The following is a 26305-nucleotide window of genomic DNA, read 5'->3' as shown; positions in this document are numbered from 1 at the left end:
AATTTCTTTCCCCTCGAAGGGGGGACACGAAGAAATATGGGCGCCGGTGGGGAAGGGGAGGGGGGAAGGAGAGAGGGAGCTGCGCCATCAGGGGCGGGGCCAAGAGGGAAGCGCGGGCTTTGTCCCCGCGCTATGGAAATTGTGGCGGGAAAAGGGGGCGCAGGAAGGAGGGGGCCTCACATGATGGGAGGCTAAGGATAAACGGGGGAAGCCGAGGTCAGCCAGAGTTTGCTGACTTCCGGAAGCAATATGGGGGTAGCAACTAAGCTAGAGAGGGATCTAGCGGTGGGGGGGGGGGGTTTTAACTGGGTTGCTGCTGCTAAGGGGAAGGGGGAGCTGTTACGGGATGGGATGGTCGGGACGGGAGGGCGCCGTCGGGGGGGAAAAGTGGGTGCGTGGGAACCGGGTGAGGAGCTGGTCTAAAAAAGGGGATGGCTAGTCGACGTGGGGGGGGGGGGGGGGGGGGGGGGGGGGGGTGCGGTAAAGAGCCCCCCAACCCGGTTGATCACGTGGAACGTGAGAGGGTTGAACGGGCCGATTAAGAGGGCAAGGGTACTTGCGCACCTAAAGAAGCTAAAGGCAGACGTGGTCATGCTTCAGGAGACGCACCTGAAACTGGCGGATCAGGTCAAATTAAGGAAAGGATGGGTAGGACAGGTATTCCACTCGGGCTTGGATGCGAAAAATAGAGGGGTGGCTATACTGGTGGGGGAAACGGGTATTGTTTGAGGCAAAGAACATAGTGGCGGACAGTGGGGGTAGATACGTGATGGTGAGTGGCAGACTGCAAGGTGAGGCGGTGGTGCTGGAATGTATATGCCCGGAACTGGGATGACGCGAACTTTATGAAGCGTATGTTGGGGCGCATCCCGGACCTGGAGGTGGGAAAGTTGGTAATGGGGGATGGGGGGGGGGACTTCAACACGGTGCTGGACCCAGGGCTGGACCGGTCCAGATCTAGGACCGGGAGGAGGCCGGCGGTGGCCAAGGTGCTTAAGGGCTTTATGGAGCAGATGGGAGGAGTGGATCCCTGGAGATTTACTAGGCCAAGGAGTAAAGAGTTTTCCTTCTTCTCCCATGTCCACAAAGTGTACTCCCGGATAGACGTCTTTGTCCTGGGGAGGGCACTGATCCCGAAGGTGGCAGGAACGGAGTATTCAGCTATAGCCATTTCAGATCATGCCCCACATTGGGTAGATCTGGAAGTAGGAGAGGAAAAGGAACAGCGCCCACTCTGGAGATTAGATATGGGACTGTTGGCGGACGAGGGGGTATGTGTAAGGGTGAGGGGATGTATTGAAAGGTACCTAGAGATTAATGATGACGGAGAGGTCCAGGTGGGAGTGGTCTGGGAGGCGCTGAAGGCGGTGGTTATAGGGGAGCTGATCTCCATAAGGGCCCATAAGGGGAAACAAGAGGGTAAAGAAAGGGAGAGATTGTTGAGGGAGATTTTGAGGGTGGATAGGCAATATGCGGAGGCTCCAGATGAAGGGCGATACAGGGAAAGACGGAGATTGCACACGGACTTTGACTTGTTGACCACGGGTAAGGCGGAGGCACAATGGAGGAAGGCACAGGGAGTGCAGTATGAATATGGAGAGAAGGCGAGCCGGCTGCTGGCCCAACAACTTGGGAAGAAGGGGGCGGCGAGAGAGATCGGAGGGGTTAGAGACGAGGAGGGAAAGATGGAACGGGGAGCGGAGAGGGTGAACGGGGTGTTTAAGATATTTTACGAGAGGCTATATAAGGCTCAACCCCTGGAAGGGAAAGAGGGAATGATGCGTTTCCTAGACCAGCTGGAGTTCCCGAAGGTTGAGGAACAGGAGATGACAGGACTGGGAGCGCAGATTGAGGTGGAGGAGGTGGTAAAAGGAATTGGGAACATGCATGCAGGGAAGGCCCCGGGACCGGATGGGTTCCCGGTGGAGTTCTACAGGAAATACGTGGACCTGCTGGCCCCACTTCTGACGAGAACCTTTAATGAGGCTAGGGAAAGGGGGACACTACGCCCGACAATGTCGGAGGCGACGATATCGCTGATCCTGAAAAGAGACAAAGACCCGCTGCAGTGCGGGTCATACAGGCCTATCTCCCTCTTGGACGTAGATGCCAAGCTGTTGGCCAAGGTGATGGCGACGAGGATAGAGGACTGTGTCCCTGGGGTGGTGCATGATGATCAAACGGGGTTTGTTAAAGGGAGGCAATTGAATGCTAATATACGGAGGCTGCTGGGGGTGATAATGATGCCCCCACCGGAGGGGGGAGGCGGAGATACTGGTGGCGATGGATGCAGAGAAAGCATTTGATAGAGTGGAGTGGGACTACCTGTGGGAAGTACTGAGGAGATTTGGATTTGGAGAGGGGTTCATTAGATGGGTTCAGCTCTTGTACAGGGCCCCGGTGGCAAGTGTGATTACAAATAGGCAACGATCTGACCACTTCCGACTATATAGGGGTACAAGACAGGGATGTCCCCTGTCCCCGTTACTGTTTGCATTGGCAATTGAGCCACTGGCCATAGCGCTGAGGGTCTCCAGGAAGTGGAGGGGGGTACTTAGAGGAGGAGAAGAGCATCGGGTGTCATTATACGCGGATGATTTGTTGCTGTATGTCGCGGACCCAGTGGAGGGGATGCCTGAGATAATGCAGACACTCAGGGAGTTTGGAGAATTTTCAGGATATAAATTGAATATGGGGAAGAGTGAACTGTTTGTGATGCACCCCGGGGAACAGGGCAGGGGAATAGACGATTTACCGTTGAGGAGGGTAACAAGGGATTTCCGGTATTACGGATCCAGGTGGCCAGGAACTGGGGAACCTTGCATAAGCTTAACTTGGCACGACTGGTAGAGCAGATGGAAGAGGACTTTAGGAGGTGGGACATGGTGCCCCTGTCATTGGCGGGCAGGGTGCAGGCGGTTAAAATGGTGGTTCTTCCAAGGTTTCTTTTTGTTTTCCAGTGCCTCCCTGTACTAATTACAAAGGCCTTTTTTTAAAAGGTGGACAAGAGTATTATGAGCTTTGTGTGGGCTGGAAAGACCCCAAGAGTAAAGAGGGGGTTCCTGCAGCGCAGTAGGGATAGAGGGGGACTGGCACTGCCGAGCCTAAGTGATTATTATTGGGCCGCCAACGTGTCAATGATATGTAAGTGGATGAGGGAAGGGGAAGGAGCGGCGTGGAAAAGACTGGAGATGGCGTCTTGTAGGGGAACTAGCCTAAAAGCACTGGCGACGGCGCCGTTGCCGTTCTCCCCGAAAAAATACACCACAAACCCAGTAGTGGTGGCAACTCTGAAAATTTGGGGGCAGTGGAGACGACATAAGGGAGTGACGGGTGCCTCAGTGTGGTCCCCGATAAGGAACAATCATAGGTTCGCCCCGGGAAGGATAGATGGGGGATTTAAATCTTTGCAGCGAGCAGGAATTGCGAAATTGAAGGACTTGTTCTTAGACGGGATGTTCGCGAGTCTGGGAGCACTGACGGAAAAATATGGGCTGCCACCTGGGAATGTATTTCGCTATATGCAAGTGAGGGCATTTGTGAGGTAACAGGTGAGGGAATTTCCGCAGCTCCCGGCGCAAGAGATCCAGGACCGAGTGATTTCGGGGGGCATGGGTGGGTGATGGTAGAGTGTCAAATATATATAGAGAAATGAGAGACGAGGGGGAGACGATGGTGGAGGAGCTGAAGGGAAAATGGGAGGAGGAGCTGGGGGAAGAGATAGAGGAGGGGCTGTGGGCAGATGCCCAAAGTAGGGTAAACTCTTCGTCCTCGTGTGCCAGGCTCAGCCTGATACAATTCAAGGTTCTACACAGGGCGCATATGACTGGAGCAAGGCTGAGTAGATTTTTTGGAGTGGAGGATAGGTGCGGGAGATGCGCAGGAAGCCCGGCGAACCACACCCACATGTTCTGGTCATGTCCGGTATTGCATGGGTTCTGGGTGGGTGTGGCAAAAGTGATTTCAAAGGTGGTGGGGGTCCGGGTCGAACCAGGCTGGGGGTTGGCTATATTTGGGGTTGCAGATGAGCCGGGAGTGCAGGAGGCGAGAGAGGCCGATGTTTTGGCCTTTGCGTCCCTAGTAGCCCGGCGAAGGATTCTACTTTTGTGGAAAGAAGCTAAACCCCCGGGCGTGGAGGCCTGGATAAACAACATGGCAGGGTTCATAAAATTGGAGCGGATAAAGTACGCACTAAGAGGTTCGGCTCAAGGGTTCCCCAGGCGGTGGCAATTGTTCCTCGACTATCTCGCAGAGCGATAAGGGAAAATAGGAAAGGTAGCAGCAGCAGCCCGGGGGGGGGGGGGGGGGGGGGGGGTGGAGAGGACTCATTTGGGTCCTCAGGGGTTTTATGTGTGTGTTTATATATTAGTTTTTTATATTAGATTTTACGAAGTTACTATTTTAGTTACTATTTCTGTTGTTTCTTATTTTGTTGTTGGCAGTTGCCGTTAGTTAGCATATTATTTATTTCAAAAACGATCAATGTATATATTATTACAAAGTTGTAAAATGGGAAATTTTTGTTTTAGTTTGATCGAAAAACTTTAATAAAATATATATTTTTTTAAAAATATACTTATTAGCGTTCAGAACAATGAGAGGTGATCTAATTGAAACATATAAGATTATGAGGGGGCTTGACAGGGTGGATGCCTGGGAATCTAAACTAGGGGCACAGTTTCAGGATAAGGGGTCTCCTATTTAAAAATAAAGAGATGAGGATTTTTTTCCGATGGAAATCATGAATTACTGGCATTCTGTACCCCAGAGAGCAGTGATTCTTGAATATATTCTCTCTGAGGGTGGTTGTCCTTTAAGGGCATCATAGCAGACGAAGGGTCACCTGGCCTTGGGTACTAATGGGGACTCAGAGTAAGGGTTCACGACAGGGGGGTGGAATCCTCTTAGGCAGGAGGCTGGTCGGGAGCTAGCTGCAGTAGTAATAATATAATAATTATTATTGTTATTCAGCAGTCATGTGGCTGCTGAACAATTCTTATCCATAAAACCTTTTTGTCTTCATCGATGGAATCTCTGAAAGTGCATCTTTACATCTGGTGACAATGATGAATATCATGACACTGCTTTTAGCCCAACACTTATGAGTATCCTGTGTTAATGGAAGTCTGAAGATAAATACTCAACAGAATGCCTCGCTGGGCGAATAGACCCATTTGACATATTGCCAGACTCTAAGTAATGTAGGATCAGAAAAGGTGGGTGAGCAAGGAAGAGAACATGGTGTGGTATTATAGGTATTACGGTACCTGAGAGGCTGAAGTACCATTGGTAGAACCTATATGCTTGCTATTGGCTAGAGAGTATAATAGCTCCGCCCTGATAGGCCGGGTATAAGAACCCGTGCCGTCCCAGCAGCCCTCAATTCTATCCCTGAGCTGCTGGGGGAAACATCTAGCTTATTAAAGCCTTCAGTTGTGCTACAACCTCGTTTTAGTGGTCATTGATCATGCACCAATTTAATAAGCTAGATTTTAAGAAGAAAGGATGGAGCAACTTAGCCCCCACGCGGCAAACTCAGCGGCGACCTTTAAGCACTGGCTGGCGTGTTTCAAAGGGTATCTCGAGACGGCAGAAAATGCACCCACGGGAGAGCAGAAACTGCACGTCCTGCACTCCAGGGTGAGCCTGGAGATCTACACCCTCATCGAGGAAGTGGAAGACTTCGATGCAGCAATCGAGCTGCTAAAAGGACACTATATTCGCCCGGTAAACCAGTTCTACGCCCGGCATCTGCTTGCAACAAGACAGCAAACCCCTGGGAAATCTTTGGAGGAATTCTACCGCACACTCCTGGTGCTGGGCAGAAGCTGCGGCTGCCCGCAAGTTTCGGCGAGTGAACACATGGAACTCTTATGCCGGGACGCTTTCGTGGCAGGTATGCTTTCATCTCATATCCGCCAGCACCTGATAGAGAAAGACACCCTGGGTCTTAGGGAGGCACGGGCCCTTGCAGGCTCCCTGGATGTGGCCTCCAGGAACGCCCGCGCCTACGTTCCTGACCGCACGGCAGCCCCCCTGGGCAGCGTGGAATCCCGCAGCGGCCGACCCAGGGACTTTCCCCGTTCCCCCCGCAGGCCTGCGCTGCAAGGCGGCCTGCCAACCCTGAGGGGCCCGCTGCTACTTTTGCGGGCAGGCCATGCACATCCGCCAGCGCTGCCTGGCCCGCACATCCACCTGAAGGGGATGCGGCAAAAAGGGCCATTTCGTGAGGGTATGTCAGGCCCGAGAGGTGGCTGCGGTCTCCAGCGGCGAATCCGGACCGCCACCACAAACCTCTCCATGGGCTCCGTGTCGCCAGCAGTCGCCGCCACCACCATACCCCAGGGCCACGTGCGGACCCCAGGTGCCGCCATCTTGTTCCACGGACGCCAGGCTTGAGGATGGGCGCCGCCATTTTGTGCACTCCCAGCCATGTGCGACCAATGGGAGACGCCATCTTGGATGGGACCCCCAGCTCGGCCGACCACACACTGCCTGAACAAAATTCCCAACTGTTGCGATTGGCCTCGGTGACTCTGGATCAATCTTGACCTCGAACACTCTCAACCGGTACGATGACCGTTTTCATCAACGGGCATGAGACGTCCTGCCTAATTGACTCTGGGAGCACGGAGAGCTTCATACACCCCGACACGGTAAGGCGCTGTTCCCTCCTCATCCACCCTGTTAATCAAAAAATTTCACTGACCTCCGGTTCCCACTCAGTGGAGATAAAGGGGTTTTGTTCAGCAAACCTCACAGTCCAGGGAAGGGAGTTCAAAAATTTCCGTCTCTACGTCCTTCCCCACCTCTGCGTGGCTACACTCCTGGGTTTAGACTTCCTGTGTAACCTTCAAAGTCTGACCTTCCAATTCGGCGGCCCTATACCCCCCCCTTACTGTCTGCGGCCTCGCGACCCTTAAGGTCGACCCGCCTTCCCTGTTTGCGAACCTCACTCCGGATTGCAAACCCGGCGCCACCAGGAGCAGACGCTACAGTGCCCAGGATCGGATCTTTATTAGGTCAGAGGTCCAAAGGCTACTGAGGGAAGGGGTCATTGAAGCCAGTAACAGCCCCTGGAGAGCTCAAGTAGTGGTGGTAAAGAACGGGGAGAAGCATAGGATGGTCATCGACTACAGTCAGACCATCAACAGGTGGACGCGTACCCCCTCCCCCGCATATCCAACCTGGTAAACAGGATCGTGCATTAAAAGGACTTCTCCACGGTGGATCTCAAGTCCGCCTACCACCAGCTCCCCATCCGCACTAGTGACCGCAAATACACTGCCTTCGAGGCAGACGGGCGGCTCTACCACTTCTTAAGGGTTCCCTTCGGTGTCACTAACGGGGTCTCGGTCTTCCAGTGCGAGATGGACCGAATGGTTGACCGGTACGGTTTACGGGTAACATTCCCGTATCTCGAGAATGTCACCATCTGCGGCCACGGTCAGCAGGACCACGACACCAACCTCCGAAAATTCCTCCAGACCGCAAAGATCCTTCACCTAACTACAATAAGGATAAATGTGTGTTTAGCACCGACCGTCTAGCCATTCTCGGTACGTAGTGCGAAATGGAGTTATAGGCCCCGACCCTGAACGCATGCGCCCTCTTATGGAGTTCCCTTCCCTCACTGCTCTAAGGCCCTGAAGCGCTGCCTCGGGTTTTTTAGCTACTACGCCCAGTGGGTCCCCAACTACGCGTCAAGGCCCGTCCCCTGATCCAAACCACAGTTTTTCCACTGTCGATAGAGGCCCGCCAGGCCTTCAGCCGCATCAAAGCAGACATTGCAAAGGCCACGATGCACGCCATCGACTAGTCCCTCCCCTTCCAGGTCGAGAGCGATGTGTCCGACGTAGCTCTGGCGGCAACCCTCAACCAAGCGGGCAGACCCGTGGCCTTCTTCTCCCGTACCCTCCATGCTTCCGAAATCCGCCACTCCTCAGTCGAAAAGGAGGCCCAGGCCATAGTAGAAGCTGTGCGACACTGGAGGCATTACCTGGCCGGCAGGAGATTCACTCTTCTCATGGACCAACGGTCGGTGGCTTTCATGTTAGATAATGCACAGCGGGGCAAGATTAAAAAAAATGATAAAATCTTGAGGTGGAGAATTGAACTCTCCACCTACAACTATGCGATCTTGTTTCGTCCCGGGAAGCTAAATGAGCCTCCCGACACCCTGTCCCGCGGCACATGTGCCACCGCACAAGTGGACCGCCTCCAAGCCCTCCACGAGGACCTCTGCCACCCTGGGGTCACTCGCTTTTTCCATTTTGTCAAGACCTGCAACCTGCCCTACTCCATCGAGGAGGTCAGGACAGCCACCAGGGACTGCCAAATCTGCGCGGAGTGCAAACCGCACTTCTACCGACCAGAGAATGCGCACCTGATAAAGGCTTCCCGTCCCTTTGAATGCCTCAGCATGAACTTCAAAGGCCCCCTCCCCTCCACCGACCGCAACACGTAGTTCCTGAACGTGATTGACGAGTACTCCCGGTTCCCATTCGCCATCCCCTGCCCCGACATGACCGCCTCCACCGTCATCAAGGCCCTCCATAGCATCTTTGCACTGTTCGGGTTCCCCGCTTAGATACACAGTGATACGGGGTCCTCCTTTATGAGCGACGAACTGCGTCAATTCCTGATCAGCAAGGGCATCGCCTCAAGCAGGACGACCAGTTACATCCCCCGGGGTAACGGACAGGTAGAGAGGGAGAACGGAACGGTCTGGAACACCGTGCTACTGCCCCTACGGTCCAGGAACCTCCCAGTCTCCCGCTGGCAAGAAGTCCTCCCGGATGCCTTCCCTTCCATCCGGTCACTACTTTGTACAACCACCAATCAGACACCTCACCAACGTCTCCTTGTCTTCCCTAGGAAGTCCTCCTCTGGGACCTCGCTCCCGACCTGGCTGGCAGCACCCAGACCCATCCTGCTCCGAAAACACGTGCGAGCACCCAAGTCAGACCCGTTGGTCGAGAGGGTCCATCTAGTCCATGCTAACCCCCAGTACGCCTACGTGGCATACCCCGACAGCTGAGAAGATACGGTCCCCCTACGGACCTGGCGCCCGCTGGAACTCCACGCACATTCCAGCCACCAGTCCCACCCTCCCCTCCACCGCAGCATCTTACAGGAGGATCGGTCCTTCCGCCGCCCCTGCCTAGGCCCCCCCCACCCACCGACTCCTCCCGCAGGCGTTCCCTCCCCAGGTCAGCCGTTTTCCCCACCAGCGCCGTCTAGGGGTGACGAAGCTGCCATGGAGATCGAAGCCACACTCCCGGAGTCACAGACGCCCGAGCCTCCACTGGAGTCACCACCGAGGCTCCGACGATCACAAGAGGACAACCAGGGCCCCCGATCGACTGATTGCTTCATTTTAACCGTAATCTGTAAATATAAAACACCAAATGTACATAGCTACCAGACTTGTAAATAGTTACTAAACACTGTATGGAGGTATTACTGTACCTCCATAACTAATTATACTATGTTATGTTTTGTAGTTGCTGGCCACCACCCCCCGCAGGACTTTTTTTTAAACAGAGGGTGAATGTGGTATTATAGGTATTACGGTACCTGAGAGGCTGAAGTACCATTGGTAGAACCTATATGCTTGCTATTGGCTAGAGAGTATAATAGCTCCGCCCTGATAGGCAGGGTATATAAGAACCCGTGCCGTCCCAGCAGCCCTCATTCTGTACCTGAGCTGCTGGGGGAAATATCTAGCTTATTAAAGCCTTCAGTTGTACTACAACCTCATTTTAGTGGTCATTGATCATGCATCACATGGCAAGACCCCTGGGTCAGAATCCACAAGAAGCATGAGCAAAATACAAAAACGTACCTCTACTTAAATTGTAGACTAGGTGCGTGCAGTCCGGGAGGCTCAGTGCATTAAAGAAAAACAAACCTGTAAGCTTGTAAAATAGAATCCCTGCAGTGCAGAAGGAGGCCATTCGGCCCATAGAGTCTGCACCAACCTTCCGAAAGAGCACCCTACCTTGGCCCACTTCCCTGCCCCATCCCCGTAACCCCACCCAATCTTTGAACATTAAGGGGCAACTTATCCAAGCCAATCCACCTAGCCTGCACATCTTTGGACCATGGGAGGAAGCACCCGGCGGAAATCCACGCAGACACGGGGAGAACATAGAAACTCTATACAGTCACTCAAGATCAAACCCGGGTCACTAGCACTGTGAGGCAGTCAAAGGTCTGGAAAGAAACTTACAGAATAATAAAAAAAGAACATGGCCATGCGATGCTGGCAGCTAGAAGAGACATGGCTTCAAATTTAAGAAGGAATTTGGATAAAAGGCAAAGAATTGCTGCAATTTAAAACATTTCTAAAGCTTAAAAAAAAAAGCGTTGGCACTAAAAAGCAGTGCTACAGCTTGAAGAGCAAACAAAAAAAAGATACAGCTCAGAACACTCTGTACATGAATTGATACATTTCTTGCAAAGTACGTTTGAATCCGAGCAACTACAGCCTGTGGGGGGGAAAAGATTACTGCAGAGTCGTAAAGTACCTTCGAGGTAATACATTTAAAGTGGCAGTGCACTTAAAACGGCAACCACCAGGAGGAACAAATGGCTATGGACAGGAAGGTACAGAAGACCCCAATAGAATGCAACTTTTTTTTAAAAAAAGGTCCGTGAGCAACGGAGATCTCCAGAAAGAGACAATGTAAGAACTCAGAGGAGGCAAAGAAGACCTCAAAGAAGAGGCAACAAAGACCTCGGAAGAGATGCAATAGATGACCCCAGATAGAGGGCGGAAGATGACCTCAGATAGGCAATAGAAGGCCCCAAAGAGAGAGCAAAAGGCAGACACCAGATCGAGGGAAACTCAAAAAAGATCATAGGCAGCAAAGACCTCAAAGAGGAGGCAATAGAAACCCCAGAAAGTGGGCAAAAGGAAGATCCCAGAAGAGGGCAATGAAAGACACCAGAAGGAGGGGACCGAAAAATCCCGGAAGGAGGGCAATGGATGACCTCACAAGAAGGTCAACAAGAGAATTTCAGAATGGAACCAAGTCAATACTTTGTTGGAGAAAGACCTGACCAACAGTTAAGTCAATAGGGCTTTGCTGAAGTTCGGATAAGTAGAAATTATTTCATTTGTGAAATGTATACATCCAGTAAGAACCTAATGGATTCTCCTCAGAAGAATGTCACAAGTCAAAGACTTCAAAAATAACTTAGGAACTATTGAACGTTAAGAGGAATCAGCAAAAAAGGATTAAACCTCTCGAGAAGACATTAAAACGACAAGGTGAAATGACTGACAGCAAACTTGGAAAATGAAGAGGTTTCAAAAATAAATTGCAAAATGAAGTTAAGGATAAGGCGCATTTAATGAGACAATGTAGAATGAGCTGATGTGCATGAAAAAGCAATTCGAAATTCAGAATAAATCCATTGGAGAATTGAATCAGGAGAATAAGAGCTTGAAGAAGGGAAGCTTGGCAATAAGAAATTAACTGAAGAGGCAAAGACATTGAAATTGACAACAGATTTAGCAATCAAACAGAGAAAGAAACGTTACGTGTCAGAAATAGGTTCCCAAAATGGTCTCACTGACAAAAAAGATCAAGAACCAATATGATAAAATGGACGATGAAAAACATGCTGAATTGAAAGAGAAGAAACTTTATCAGACAACCTAAGTATCAGAAACAAGAGTGCCACGACCATTCCTGCACACGTGACAGACAATATTTTGAACGAACTGCCGAGGCACAAGACTATTGTATTGTGATGGGATGAGACCACATGCAGTATAATGTAAGGCACTCGGCAGAGAAGGGGGTCAAGGTGGGATTGGAGAGTGACACCGCCAACAGTGTGATGTATGTAGTCACATGGTCAGTGAACAGTCTAGGACAGATCTGGGTAAGCAGCAAGTTTACCCGCGCAATCCTATATTTTGAACTGTACATAGTTGAAGCCTACCAATAAAAGTATTTATGTTTAAAAACACAAGGCTCAAGGTCCCTGAATGAGCCACCACCACTGCAACATTAAAAAAAATAATAATTTGAAGTACATAACATGAAACTTTGGAAATGGACCATGTTGCCCCCCCCCCCCCCCCCCCCCCCCGAATTATTTGACCGGATCCCTATCATACCAAGGGGACGTGGAGGGAACAATCATTCTTAAACATTTGAGGAGCAGAGGGATGCTCCAGCAGTCAGTGTCGCCATCAAGAAATGTTATCAAACCCGTAAGCACCAAAGTACCTGATCAACCTCTTATAGACATAATGGATGTTTCCATGGAAGCAAGTAGCATGAACTACCTGTGTCAGAAGGGGTAGGCGTTATTGCAGTTCCTGTTAATCTCGATCCAGAGGAAGCATCTCAGACAGCAGAATTGGGCCGCTCTACAAGAAACAGAAAACTCACTCAAAAGGCTTGATTTTATAATGTTTAGTCACAATTTACAACTGAGTAAATTAGTTATTGAAGATTGGATAAAGGAGTTAAAAGGGGATCAATGTGGTGATTGTCCCGTTAAGGACAACATAGCAGATTAACCTGGTCTGGAGGAACCAATAGGGACTCCGAGTAAGAAATCACCCCAGAGAGTGGAGCCCTCTTAGGCAGGAAACATGTAAGGAACTAGCTGCAGCCAAGTGACTATTGATCAATTCTTATTAATAAATCCTTCCGTGTTCATTAATGGAGTTTTGAAAGGGCATCTTTACACTTGAGTTATACAGATTTTTGATCTACAAGGTAGACAAGGATTATGGAGGGCAAGAAATTTGAGTTGAACCACGATCAGATCAGCCATGATCTCATTGAATGTCAGAGTAGGTTTGAGGGGCCAAATGTCCTACTCGCGCTTCTATCTTTCATGTTATTTAGGTAATTTGCTATTTAAAGATGCAGATTTTCCCCTAAAGCTGAGCATGCACTTGATGAATCTCTTTCTGGCAAGTTTCTTTAAGTTCTTTATCAATGTAAGACTATGGATATGGTGCTAGATATTAAGCGGCAGCAAAATCGAATGGAGAACATTTCACCCGATATTTAGACCATGAGGATTTCCGACTGAGAGTGGACGGCGTGTCCAATTGTGTTGCATCCTAGGCAATGGAAACTATACATTTCGGAAGTGTTTGAGTCTCACAATCCAATCACAATCTTCTGATTAGTAAGTTTGCGGACGACATAAAGATTGGTGGAGATGCGGTTCGTGAAGAGAATTGTCAGAGGATACAGCAGGATTATAGATCGGTTGGAGACTTGGGCGGGGAAATGACAACTGGAGTTGATTTAATCCGGACAAATGTGAGGGAATGCATTTTGGAAGGTCTAATACAGGTGGGAAATATACAGTGAATGGCAGAACCCTTCGGGGTATTGACACGCAGAGATCTGGGCGTCCAGGTCCACAGATCACTGAAAGTGGCAATGCAGGTGGAGAAGGTAGTCAAGAAGGCATACGGAATGCTTGCCTTCATCGGTCGGGGCATTGAGTATCAAAATTGGCAAGCTATGTTACGTTGTACAGTACCTTGGTTAGGCCACACTTGGAATATTGCGACCAATTTAGGTCACCACACTACCAGAAGGATGTGAAGGCTTTAGAGAGGGTACAGAAGAGGTTTACCAGGATGTTGCCTGGTGTGGAGAGTATTAGCTATGAGGAGAGGTTGGATAAGCTCTGATTTTTTTCACTGGAACGACAGAGGTTTCAGTGATAGAAGTCTACAAAATTATGAGCGGCATGGACAGAATGGATAGCTAGAGGTTAGAAAGGTCAATTACTAGGGGACGTATGTTTAAGGTGCAAGGGGGAAAGTTTAGAGGAGATGTGCAAGGGAAGCTTTTTCCACAGAGTGTAGTGAGTGCATGGAACCCACTGCCGGGGGAGGTGGTGGAAGCAGGTATGACAACGACGTTTAAGAGGCATCTTGATAAATACATGAATAGGATGGGAATAGAGGGTTATGGACCTCGGAAGTGTAGGAGGTTATAGCATCATGATCGGCACAGGCTTGGAGGGCCAAAAGGCCTGTTCCTGAGCTGTACTGTTGTTTGTTCTCTTTGTTCTATCATCACAGAAAGAACATTCTGCTATAAATCAACATGCAACTATATATCTCCATTCCCATTCTCAAGACTTCACAGCCATGAAGTAAATCATGGATAATCTGTCTTATTTGGTTGCAAGGAGAATGTTGGTCAAGACCCCTGTTCTTCAAAAAATGCCACAAATGTTTACATACGCCTGAGAAGAGAGACGGGCATCGAGTTTATCATTTAATCCAAAATACAGCACCTCTTAGAATGCAGCACTCTCTCAGTATCGCAGTAAAGTGTTAACCATAAATTGTGTTCTGGTCTCCTGTGGTGATTGTCCCTTTAAGGGCAACACAGCAGAGTAGGGATCACATGGCCTGGGTGACCAATGATGAGTGAGGCTTCTAAGCAGAGACACTTTGGGGAGGTGGCTGCAGCCATGAAGTTGCTGAACAATTCTTATTAACTATTACTTTTGTATTTACAAACAAAGTCTGTGAAAGTGCATCTTTACATCTCCAGAGTAGATTTTTCATTTATTCACAAGTTGTGGGCTTAAGTATCAAGGTCAGCATTTACTACCCAGAGTGAATTGCCCTTGAGAAGCTGGTTGTGGGTTGCCTTGTTGAGTATTTTTAATATACTATTTCATGGGATGTGTGCATTGCAGGTAAGGATACCATTTATTGTCCAGCCTTGAGATGGTGGTGCTGAGCCACCTTCTGGACTGCTGCAGTCCATGAGGTTCGATTTTTCTGCAATTGATTGGATTGGATTTGATTTATTGTCACATGTACCGAGGTACAGTGAAAAGTATTGTTCTGCGTACAGTCCAGACAGATCACTCCATACAGGAAAAAACATAGGGCATTCATAAATACACGATGTAAATACACAGGCACAGGTTTTCGTGCAACTGAATGACCTGTTAAGATAACTTCAAAGGGCAGTTAAGAGTCAGCCACTTGTAGGTCTATAGTCTCAGCTGGACCAGATCAGGTAAGGATGGCACATTTTCCCCCCTGAAGAACATAAGTAAACCAAGTGGGTTCTGTAGAAGAGTCACACGGACTCAAAACTCTGTCTCTCTCTCTCCAGATGCTGCCGACCGGCTGAGTTTATCCAGCATTTGGGTTTTTATTTCAGATTTCCAGCATCTGCGGTATTTTGCTTTTATTTGGGTTTTTGCGACAATTAATAATAATGAATAGACAAGCTTTTAATTCTAGATTTTATTAATTGCGTTTTAAATTCCACCAGCTGCCAACTCCCGATAAAAGCCAGCACTGAGATATTTAATATTTTTACCCACCTGTTTGGTGGGGGGGGGAATTAAAATTCCCCTCATAGAATACAGGATTGGCGGTGGGGATGAGGATGGGGGGGGGGGGGGGTGTTGTTGCAGGGAGGGGGGAGGATGGAGGTGCTCACTTCGAGCTGAGTTGTTCAGAGGTGTCATCCGGACACGTCATCCTGGTGCCTGACCCCAGATTCCCGAAGCAACGGCTGCGGAGGGAGACGGCTGCGGAGGGACACTCTCAGGGGGGGTGGCGGAGGTGCTTTAGTATTCCTCAAAGTATTTCTGAAGAAGTCAAACACCCCCCGTTGACTCAAGGCTGTCCCTGGCCTGTCACTGACCAAATGAGGGGAGATTCATTCAGGAAAGCACTGAGCACACCGAAAGACTTGGTCAGGAACGTTCTGGCGGTGACGTCGAGGTGTTGGTCAGAGCGCACAAACCTCCAAACACCTCATCTAGCTGACATTCCAAGCACCACGTTCCCCACATGTGGCAGAGTCCGCTCCTCGTGTATTGTACTTACAGGCCATCTCAGAATCCATCGATCCGGAGCAGAAGCAAATCATCCGCGATCCTGAGGGACTGCTTAAGAAGAGGAGGAGAAGATATTTGGTCCTTCAAACCTATGCCTGGTATTTGAGAGTTCTCCAGTTCAATATACACTCAGCTCTTTCCCTAAAACCCTGCAAATTCTGCCTTCTCAAGTGTACTTCCAGGTCGCTGTTGAGAGTTACTATCAAATCTACTCCTACTGCCCTTCCAGGCAGTGCATTCTAGATCATAGGGGAGGTGCTGGTGCAGTGGTATTGTCACTGGACTAGTAATCCAGACACCCAGGATAATACTCTGGGTCCTGTGTTCAAATCCCACCGTGACGGGTGACAAAATCTGGTATTAAAAGTCTAAAACCATTGTCAATTTGTAGAAGCCCATCTGGTTCACTAATGCTCTTGAGGGAAGGAAATCTGCCATCCTGACCTAGTCTGGCCCACATGTGACTCCAGACCCACAGCAATGTTGTTGACTCTTAAAGACACTCTGAAATGGCCACCCAGTTCAAGGGCAATTAGGGATGAGCAATGAATGTTGGCCAATTCAGCGACGCATAAAACAAACAAGAATAATAACAACTCGTTGCGTACATCAAAAGTTTATTTTGCCAATTAAATTATAACTTCGTTCCAGTCAGCTTCAATTTTCAAAGTGTGTCAGTGGCTTAAGGTGCAGTCCTTCATAGAAGAGAAATAGGGTTAAGGTAAATAGCTCCAGTTCGAATAAAAACAGAAAATGCTGGAAACACGCAACTTCAGATCAATGATCTTTCGTCACGATCCTGCCAACCTGAAACGTTATCTCCGTTTCTCTCTTCACAAATAATGCCCGACCCACTGAATATTTCCAACATTTTCTGTTTTAGTTTTGAATTTCCAGCATTATTTTGCTTTTATATTGGCTCCAGTCGAAGAGCTGATAGCAGTACTCAAAAGACGGGCCGAACAGCCTGTGCAGCGATTTTCATGATGCCTCTGGGAATTCCTACAATGCAGAAGTAGGCCATTTGGCCCATCGAGTCTGCACTGACCCTCTGAAAGAGCACCCGGCCTATCTCTGTAACCTCATAACCCCATATTACCTACACATATTTGGACACTAAGGGGCGATTTAGCATGGTCAATCCACCTAACCTGCACATCTTTGGACCGTGGAAGGAAACCGGAGCACCCGGAGGAAACCCACGCACACACGGGGAGACAATGTGCGAACTCCACACAGAGAGTCACCTAAGGCCAGCATTGAACCGGGGTCCCTGGCGCTGTGAGGGACCAGTGCTAACCACTGTGCCACCCTACCGGGAAGAACTGAAGTCCGACAAAGAAACATACCAAATGAAAAATCCAGATTACATAGAATTTACAGTGCAGAAAGAGGCCATTCGGCCCATCAAGTCTGCACCGGCTCTTGGAAAGAGCACCCTACCCAAGTCCACACCTCCACCCTATCCCCATAACCCAGTAACCCCACCCAGCACTAAGGGCAATTTTGGACACTAAGGGCAATTTAGCATAGCCAATCCACCTAACCTGCACATCTTTGGACTGTGGGAGGAAACCGGAGCACCCGGAGGAAACCCACGCAGACACGTGCAAACTCCACACAGACAGTGACCCAGATGTAGCATAGCAAAGTATTGCTACTCTAATTCATCTTGTGGGAAGCAGGCTTCCTCTGTATGTTGTGATCCTTGCGAGAGCTATATTGTCTGCTCAATTAATGTGGTATTTATTCAGCTCCAGTAAAAATCACTAGGCTGCGTGTAAAATTTATAACAATACAGTGGAGCTAATTACATTCATTGCACAATAATTCCATGCAGTCCAGGTGCAATGAGAAGGTTTATTTAATTCTCAGCTGAGGAGAAACTGCCTTTTAAACGACAAATAAAAGAGAGAGAGAGAGAATGCCCAGTCCTAGAAAATGCAGGAAGGGAACAGCTCCAAATGTAGGTCGAGGGCTGGCTTCAATTCTGCTCGTCATAGCGGGATCCATGGTAGCCGAGCCTACTTAATCATGGAAGAAGCCCCAAGTCAGTCTCCCGGCAACGGCAAAATCTTTCCCGATTAAGCCGGAGGGTGAAAGGGGCTGACCTAGGATTCCTGGTCATTGCTGACAGGATGTCAATTAGGCTCATTAATGAGTCAATCAACAACATTATCCCTGAGCCCATTGCAGATGAGTGGCGGCTGAGGAGCTAAGTGCGAGTCACACCATTTTTTCCGAGCTTCATGAAACCTGCCCGGCCTACCCAGGGTATTGGAAAGGTGGGGGTGCGTGGAGGAGTGTCCTGTGTTATCAAGCCCTCTGTGCCCGATAGAAGGAACCACGATCAGGATGCGGGGCCCCACAAATCCATCTCCCTTCCCTTGCCTCTGACCCCATGCCATCCCCCCTCTCCCGTGATCCCAATTCCACCTTCACTCACCTTTGGTGTGGACCTCTGGTGGATAGGTTGCTACCAGCTGCCACTGCTGGCACTAACGGCATGAGGGGTTGCTGACCTCTGTTGGCTGGAAGCTCTCGTCAGGGCACCTCAATCACCTAGGATGACCCGATGGTAGCCATTAATATGGGGAGGCAGTGGTGCAGTGGTATTGCAGCTGGAGACCCGGAGACCCAGGATAATGCCCTGGGGACCCAGGTTTGAACCCCACCATGGCAGGATGGTGAAATTTGAATTCAATAAAATATTTGGAATCAAAAGTCTGATGATGACCATGAACCCATTGTCAATGTCCGAAAAACTCATCTGGTTCACTCATACCCTTCAGTGAAAGAAATCTGTCTTCCTTGCCTGGCCTACATGTGACTCTAGGCCCATGGCGCTGCGAGGCAGCAGTGCTATCCACTGTGCCACCATGTAGCGAAATATTCTTACTTTTATATTCCATTGCCCTTGGAATAAACAACAACATTCGATTTGCTTACTAATCACTTACTGTACCTGCCGACTAACCTTTGATGATCCATGTACCAGTAAACCCAAATTCCTGTGTAGTGCAGAGGTTTTTTAAATTTCATTTACGGTATGTGGGCGTCCCTGAACCCAGCATTTATTGCCCATTTCTAATTACCCTTCAGACAGTGGTGGTGAGCTGCCTTCTTGAACAGCTGCAGTCCCTGTGGTGCAGGTGCACCCACTGTGCTGTTAGGGAGGGAGTTCCAGGATTTTGACCCAGCGGCAATGAAGAAACAACAATATATTTTGTAATTTCTAAGTGATTAAGAATACAAACACACACAAACGCGCAACTGCTTGTCAACTAAACTTCCCATGAAAAAACGGAAGTCTCTTTTATTCTTTTCCTTCCAAAATCTTTATTGTTATTGTCACACGTAGGCTTACTTTAACACTGCAATGAAGTTACTGTGAAAATCCCCCAGTCACCACACTCCGGCGCCTGTCCGGGTACACAGAGGGAGAATTCAGAATGTCCAATTCACCTAACAAGCACGTCTTTCGGGACTTGTGGGAGGAAACCGGAGCATCCGGAGGAAACCCACGCAGACACGGGGAGAACATGCAGACTCCGCACAGACAGTGACCCAAGCCACCCCAATGTGCTACCGTTCATCCGGGACTTTATTTCTAGCATACCCTACTGTTATGGGTCAGAGTTTAGAGAACCCCAAAGTGTAGCGTGGAGTTCAACTGACCCACAACTTGTAATAGATTGTGGTGGGGGTAGTACACGGCGCACTCTCCAGGTGTGATACAGCAGAAATGGACTGGTGGTTTTTAAAACAAAACAATGTTTATTCTATGAACTCAAGTTAACCTTTTAAAAACAAACATTGAATATCTTAACACCCATTACTTCAAAGATAACCCCAAAAGACTACAACACTAACTAATCATTCAAACTGTCCCTTTAAACATCCAAAAGACTTCAAACCTTCAAAAATAGGAGCACATTAGGTTACATTCAATATATTTATAGTCTTTGGATTGCAGAAATCAACAGACGAGCTCTGTGTTTCTTCCTGCAGCTCACAGCAAAACACACAGACACTCCCAGCTGCTCTCTCAAACTGAAACTCAAAAAGCAGAAGTGAGCTCAGCTCCCCCCACCCTCTGACATCACTTCAGTAATATGATCAGCTCCATTTCTTAAAGGTACATTGCTTGAACATCCATTTCTTAAAGGTACTAACGCATGCACACGGACGGTGGCCTCCAGCGGCCGCGCCGTGCTCCATGGCGGACTCAGATCGCGGAGCTGGACATTAAAAATAGACCTCCCAATCAGCCGCGCGCCCGACCCTGACTGTCGCCCAAACATTGCTCGGCCGCGTATAAGGACCCCCTTCCCTCCGATCGACCCACACCGATCAGGGCGGCCGCAGAAATAACCAAGGTGATGGCTGCGGAATTTAAAAAGCAGTTGGCGCAGATTGCGAAATGCATGGAGACGGTGAGGAAGGAGATGAGGGAGGTTTTGAGTGTGCTGGTGGAGGAGGCGGTTTCCCCGGTGAGGACGGAGGTGGCGAGCGCAGTGGCGGTGGTGCGAGAGCAAGGGGAGGCGCTGAAGGAAGTGAAGGAGATGTTATTGCAGCACGGTGATCAACTTGCCTCGATGGGGAAAGAGAGGCGGAAGGTGATGGATACTAACAAGGATCTGCGAGGGAAAATGGAAGACCTGGAAAACAGATCCAGGCAACAGAATTTGAGGATTGTGGGGCTGCCCGAAGGAGTTGAAGGACCGAAGCCGACTGAGTATTTTGCCGCGATGCTGGCAAAACTATTGGGGGAGGGGGAGGATCCCTCCCGATATGAACTGGATCGGGCTCATCGGTCGTGGAGGCCTGTACCAAAGGCGAGTGAGCCGCCAAGGGCAGTGACTCTGTGCTTCCGTAGGTACAGGGTGAAGGAGAAGGTCCTGAGCTGGGCCAAGCAGAAGCGGGTGGTGCAGTGGGCTGGAGCTGGTATACGTGTATACCAGGACTTTACGGTGGAGCTGGCAAGGAGGCGGGCTGCCTTCAACCGGGTGAAGAGGGCACTGAACATCAGCAAGGTGCGGTGCGGCATTGTATATCCAGCGAAGCTGAGGGTGACTTACAAGCTCAGGGACTTTTATTTTGGAACGGCGGAAGCAGCGGAGGAGTTTGCGAAAGCAGAAGGACTGTGGCAGAACTGACAAATTGAGGAATGGCCATGTGCCGATGTAACCTCATGACTGTATTTTCTTCTTTTTTGTATCACTGCGCGCGGGTGTAGAGATTAAAGGAGCCAATGTGGTATATATTTGGACAAAGGAAGGGACGGGACTTTCACTCGAAATGAGAGTTCTTTGGGGTGTAGGTGGATATGCGGGGTTTATGTGCTAATAAGGATCTTTGGTCTTTCCTGGGTCCGGGCAAGTGGGAAAGGGACCCGGGCGGGGGGCCTCCACGCTGGCCGGTTTAAGCCGGCCAGTGAACGGGAGTGAGGTGGGGGGAGGGGCTGCGGCCATCGGAGCCTGGCAGAACAGGGTCCGAGTGGTCTAGCCGGGGTGGAAAGTTGGGGGGGAAGGAACCGAGGTGTTGGGGGGAGGAGTTTTACAAGAGGCAGTGGACAGGAGGAGCTGGAGACCTGCGGTGGGGGGGGGGGGGGGCGGGGGGAGGCAGTGGACGGGAGGAGCTGGAGACCTGGGGCGCGGGGGGGGGGGGGGGGTGGGAGCTGTGTAAGATTAAGGGTGACTACGGGTAATCCCTGATTCCTTTTTGTCATTTGTTTATGTAAACATGCGGGTTGAGGTTTGGGGGTTGGTGGGTAGATGGGATCGTTGTTATTATGGGGACTGACATATCTTGCTGATTATTGTTTATTGTTGATGGATGTAAATGTGGGAGAAAATGTGAAAATGGAGGAGAATAAAGAATTTTTTTTAAAAAGATGTTTGTATGCTCTGTCCCTTCCTGCCATGCTCTGATTAACATTACCCTGAACGCTACCTCGCCCTCTTGTCTTGGCCTCTCCCTTTAATTTATCATATCTTCCTTCAATTATCCTTTGCCTCCACTATGCAGTTTAAAGCTCTTTCTGCTGCCCCAGTTACAGTTGTATCATTGGCTTTAAGGTGCTTTGGGGTATCGTGAGGTTGCAAAGGGTGCTTTGTAAAGGCAAGTACTTACTGGTGCAGGTTGATTTTGTGTGACCCCTCACTTCACTGATCTGTGCAGCATGACTGAATTCAGTTAGATTCCTCCCCAAATAATTGGCTAAAACCGATGGTTCTAGTCCACGCACAATTTCTTGTCACCTTAAATAAATAGAACATAGAACATAAAACATTACAGCGCAGTACAGGCCCTTCGGCCCTCGATGTTGCGCCGACCTGTGAAACCACTCTAAAGCCCATCTACACTATTCCCTTATCGTCCATATGTCTATCCAATGACCATTTGAATGCCCTTAGTGTTGGCGAGTCCACTACTGTTGCAGGCAGGGCATTCCACACCCTTACTACTCTCTGAGTAAAGAACCTACCTCTGACATCTGTCCTATATCTATCTCCCCTCAATTTAAAGCTATGTCCCCTCGTGCTAGACATCACCATCCGAGGAAAAAGGCTCTCACTGTCCACCCTATCCAATCCTCTGATCATCTTGTATGCCTCAATTAAGTCACCTCTTAACCTTCTTCTCTCTAACGAAAACAGCCTCAGGTCCCTCAGCCTTTCCTCATAAGATCTTCCCTCCACACCAGGCAACATTCTGGTAAATCTCCTTTGCACCCTTTCCAATGCTTCCACATCCTTCCTATAATGCGGCGACCAGAATTGCACGCAATACTCCAAATGCGGCCGCACCAGTGTTTTGTACAGCTGCAACATGACCTCATGGCTCCGAAACTCAATCCCTCTACCAATAAAAGCTAACACACCATACGCCTTCTTAACAACCCTCTCAACCTGGGTGGCAACTTTCAGGGATCTATGTACATGGACACTGAGATCTCTCTGCTCATCCACACTGCCAAGAATCTTACCATTAGCCCAGTACTCTGACTTCCTGTTATTCTTTCCAAAATGAATCACCTCACACTTTTCTGCATTAAACTCCATTTGCCACCTCTCAGCCCAGCGCTGCAGCTTATCTATGTCCCCCTGTAACTTGTAACATCCTTCCGCACTGTCCACAACTCCACCGACTTTAGTGTCATCTGCAAATTTACTCACCCATCCTTCTACGCCCTCCTCCAGGTCATTTATAAAAATGACAAACAGCAGTGGCCACAAAACAGATCCGTGTGGTACACCACTAGTAACTGGACTCCAGTCTGAACATTTCCCATCAACCACCAACCTTTGTCTTCTTCCAGCTAGCCAATTTCTGATCCAAACTGCTAAATCACCCTGAATCCCATGCCTCTGTATTTTCTGCAGTAGCCTACCGTGGGGAACCTTATCAAACACTTTACTGAAATCCATATACACCACATCAACTGCTTTACCCTCATCCACCTGTTTGGTCACCTTCTCAATGAACACAATAAGGTTTGTGAGGCACGACCTACCCTTCACAAAACCGTGTTGACTATCTCTAATCAAATTATTCCTTTCCAGATGATTATACATCCTATCTCTTATAAACCTTTCCAAAATCTTGCCCACAACAGAAGTAAGGCTCACAGGTCTATAGTTACCGGGGTTGTCTCTACTCCCCTTCTTGAACAAGGGGACAACATTTGCTATCCTCCAGTCCTCTGGCACTATTCCTGTAGACAAAGATGACATAAAGATCAAAGTCAAAGGCTCTGCAATCTCCTCCCTTGCTTCCCAGAGAATCCTAGGATAAATCCCATCCAGCCCAGGGGACTTATCTATTTTCACACTTTCCAGAATTGCTAACACCTCCTCCTTATGAACCACAAGCCCTTCTAGTCTAGTAGCCTGAATCTCAGTATTCTCCTCGACAACATTGTCTTTTTCCTGTGTGAATACTGACGTTAAATATTCATTTAGCACCTCTCCTATCTCCTCGGACTCCAAGCACAACTTCCCACTACTGTCCTTGACTGGCCCTACTCTTACCCTAGTCATTCTTTTATTCCTGACGCAACCTTTGAGTGGGAATCAATGAGACCCAAATTAAATCCTAATTAAGACCGAGAATACCATCTGCTATACGAGTGTAATTTGGCACAAACATCACCTTTTTACGGCCACAAAGTCAAACAGTTTTACTCCAGCTGCTTTTAAAATACATTTGGTCTGATTTTGTACCAACTGATTTTAATCAACTGAGAATCCATTGTTCATCAGATGATTCACTAATAAAACAGGTCTCATTAGAAAATCTAAATCTCACTGAAAACATGGCTTGGTTTTCATCGACACAGTGCAGGCCTGATAGAAATGTCTGTATGTCTCAACTCTTTGCTGTTAATGACACAGAGTCTGAGCATTCACAAGCTGCTTGTACCATATTTCGGAGACATCTGGTGCAGGCAAGGACTAAACGCTCAGATGATTTGCAAGTAGGGACAGTAACAAAACTGTCCAAATATAAAAAAAGAGGAGGAAAGAAAGAACAAGCAAGTTAACGACAGCGGAATTTGAACGGATCGAGGTATGGGACAGATAAAAAGGACAAATGCAAGTTAGGACTGGGGTAAAGGAATGAGCATGGGGAGTATCAAACAGACCAGAAGGCAAACACACATTTTGAGGAACCTGGTGCAGAATTTGCTGAAAATCTTGCAATATGCTGTGCGACAGCAGTCAAAATAAAACATAGCAAGACACCCATGAGCTTGAAGTGTGTAGCCAGAGGGACAGAACGTAAATCCCTATGCAAATCGAGATTTTTTTTTTCTTCGAGAGCATCTGTTTGCACCACTGGAGTAATGTGCAGAATTCTGGTCACAGTGAGGAACTCCTGTTTCAAGGAAAAGTTTCAGGGTACCAAGCAAACCTTGCTGCAATTAGGCACAGTCAACATGATTTTGTGACTAATTTATTCGAGTTATGTGAGGAAGTAACATGCAACAAGAATAAAGGGGAACCTGTGACAGTGCTGTACTTAGTAGGTTAGAGGGCGCAATTTTCCGGAAAGGTTTCTAAGTGTGGTAGTGAGCAGGAAATGCCGCGAGCTTCCGGCGCTCAGCCCAGAAAGGCCGGCAACGTAATTGAACCTTAATTGGTCCACTTAACGAGGCCTCATGGGCTTCTTGCTGCAAATGAAGGCTCGCCAGCTGATTCGTCAGCACCGCACTCGCCAGCCCCCCGCTAACAGGGTCGAGCAACACTTAAGCTGCACTTGAAATGAAAAAATGAAAATCACTTATTGTCACAAGTAGGCTTCAATGAAGTTACTGTGAAAAGCCCCTAGTCGCCACATTCCGGCGCCTGTTACGGGTATTGAACTGTGTTGCTGGCCTACCTTGGTCTGCTTTCAAAGACAGCGATTTAGCCCAGTGTGCTAAACTTGCTCAGCCAACCTCAGCCAGCTCACAACAACGGCACTGAGGAGACCGGCTCCAAGATTCGGAGAAGCTGACCTGGGGAGACATATAGATGCCCTAGAGCAGTGTTCTTCAAAGTCGGGGACGCAACCCGCGGGTGGGTCCTGGGCGGATGTCGGGAGGGTCGCGGAGCCGTTGTCCGCGGCGCTCCCGATCGCGCAAATCCCCGCACAGCAGCCGGCTTTTCATAACGGCAGCTGCAAGCGGCCGCGAACATTTGAAAAAAAAAATTCGGCCGCATTGCGCATGCGTGCACGATGGTCGGCGCACATGCACGCTGAAAATCGGGCACGCATACGCAGAGCGGCCGCTATTTTTTAAAACGGTTGCAGCTTTTTGTTTTACAAGTTCTGTAGTGGTTTTTATTCATTTATTCATTTATTTTATTCATTTAATTTTTATTTTTTTCATTTATTTTACTCATTTAATTTTTTTTTACAAGTTCGGTGGGGGGGGGGGGGGGGTTTATTCGATAAAATTTTACAGGAAAAAAATGCAGAACTTTGGACAGATGGAGACTCCATACTTTCCGACACCGGAAGGCTTCACCTTCATCCAACAGGTTCTATTGGAGGAGCATGTACGAGGGCCAAAGGTACCCAAAACCATTTCCTCCATTTTTGTCAGCAGCAAACAAGGTAAGAGAAAATGGCCGGCGTGGGTCGCGAAGGTCGGCCGGCGTGGGTCGCGAAGGTTGGCCGGTTAGTAAAAAGTTTGAAGAACACTGCCCTAGAGGCCAGGAGGGTTGTCCTGTTTCCCCGACGGAGAGTCAGCCACAAGGCAACCAGTGCTGCCTGGGATGAGGTGTCGGCAGCTGTCAGCTCGGGGAGTGTAACCAGGAGGACTTGCCTCCAGTGCCGTAAGATGGTCAACAACCTACACCAGGCAGCACGTGTGAGTAGACACCAACACCCCCCAAGAGAATATTCTCCCCTAACTCCCCATGTGACCCCCAACCCTCCC

General features: G+C 49.0%; 1 protein-coding gene across 1 annotated transcript in view; it reads right to left on the bottom strand.

The window, feature by feature from the left end:
* wdr17 (WD repeat domain 17) overlaps positions 1-12325 on the bottom strand; it is a 164586-nt gene extending 152261 nt beyond the window's left edge. The window contains exon 1 of the mRNA XM_072515785.1: positions 12308-12325. The gene's annotated coding sequence lies outside the window, so the exon portion shown is untranslated. The remainder of the gene's footprint in view (positions 1-12307) is intronic.
* Positions 12326-26305: the final 13980 nt, after the last annotated feature.

Source organism: Scyliorhinus torazame, chromosome 9 (assembly GCF_047496885.1).
Source record: "Scyliorhinus torazame isolate Kashiwa2021f chromosome 9, sScyTor2.1, whole genome shotgun sequence".
Taxonomy (NCBI): domain Eukaryota; kingdom Metazoa; phylum Chordata; class Chondrichthyes; order Carcharhiniformes; family Scyliorhinidae; genus Scyliorhinus; species Scyliorhinus torazame.
Note: the sequence above shows the minus strand (reverse complement) of the source record. Positions and strands in the feature narration are given on the sequence as shown.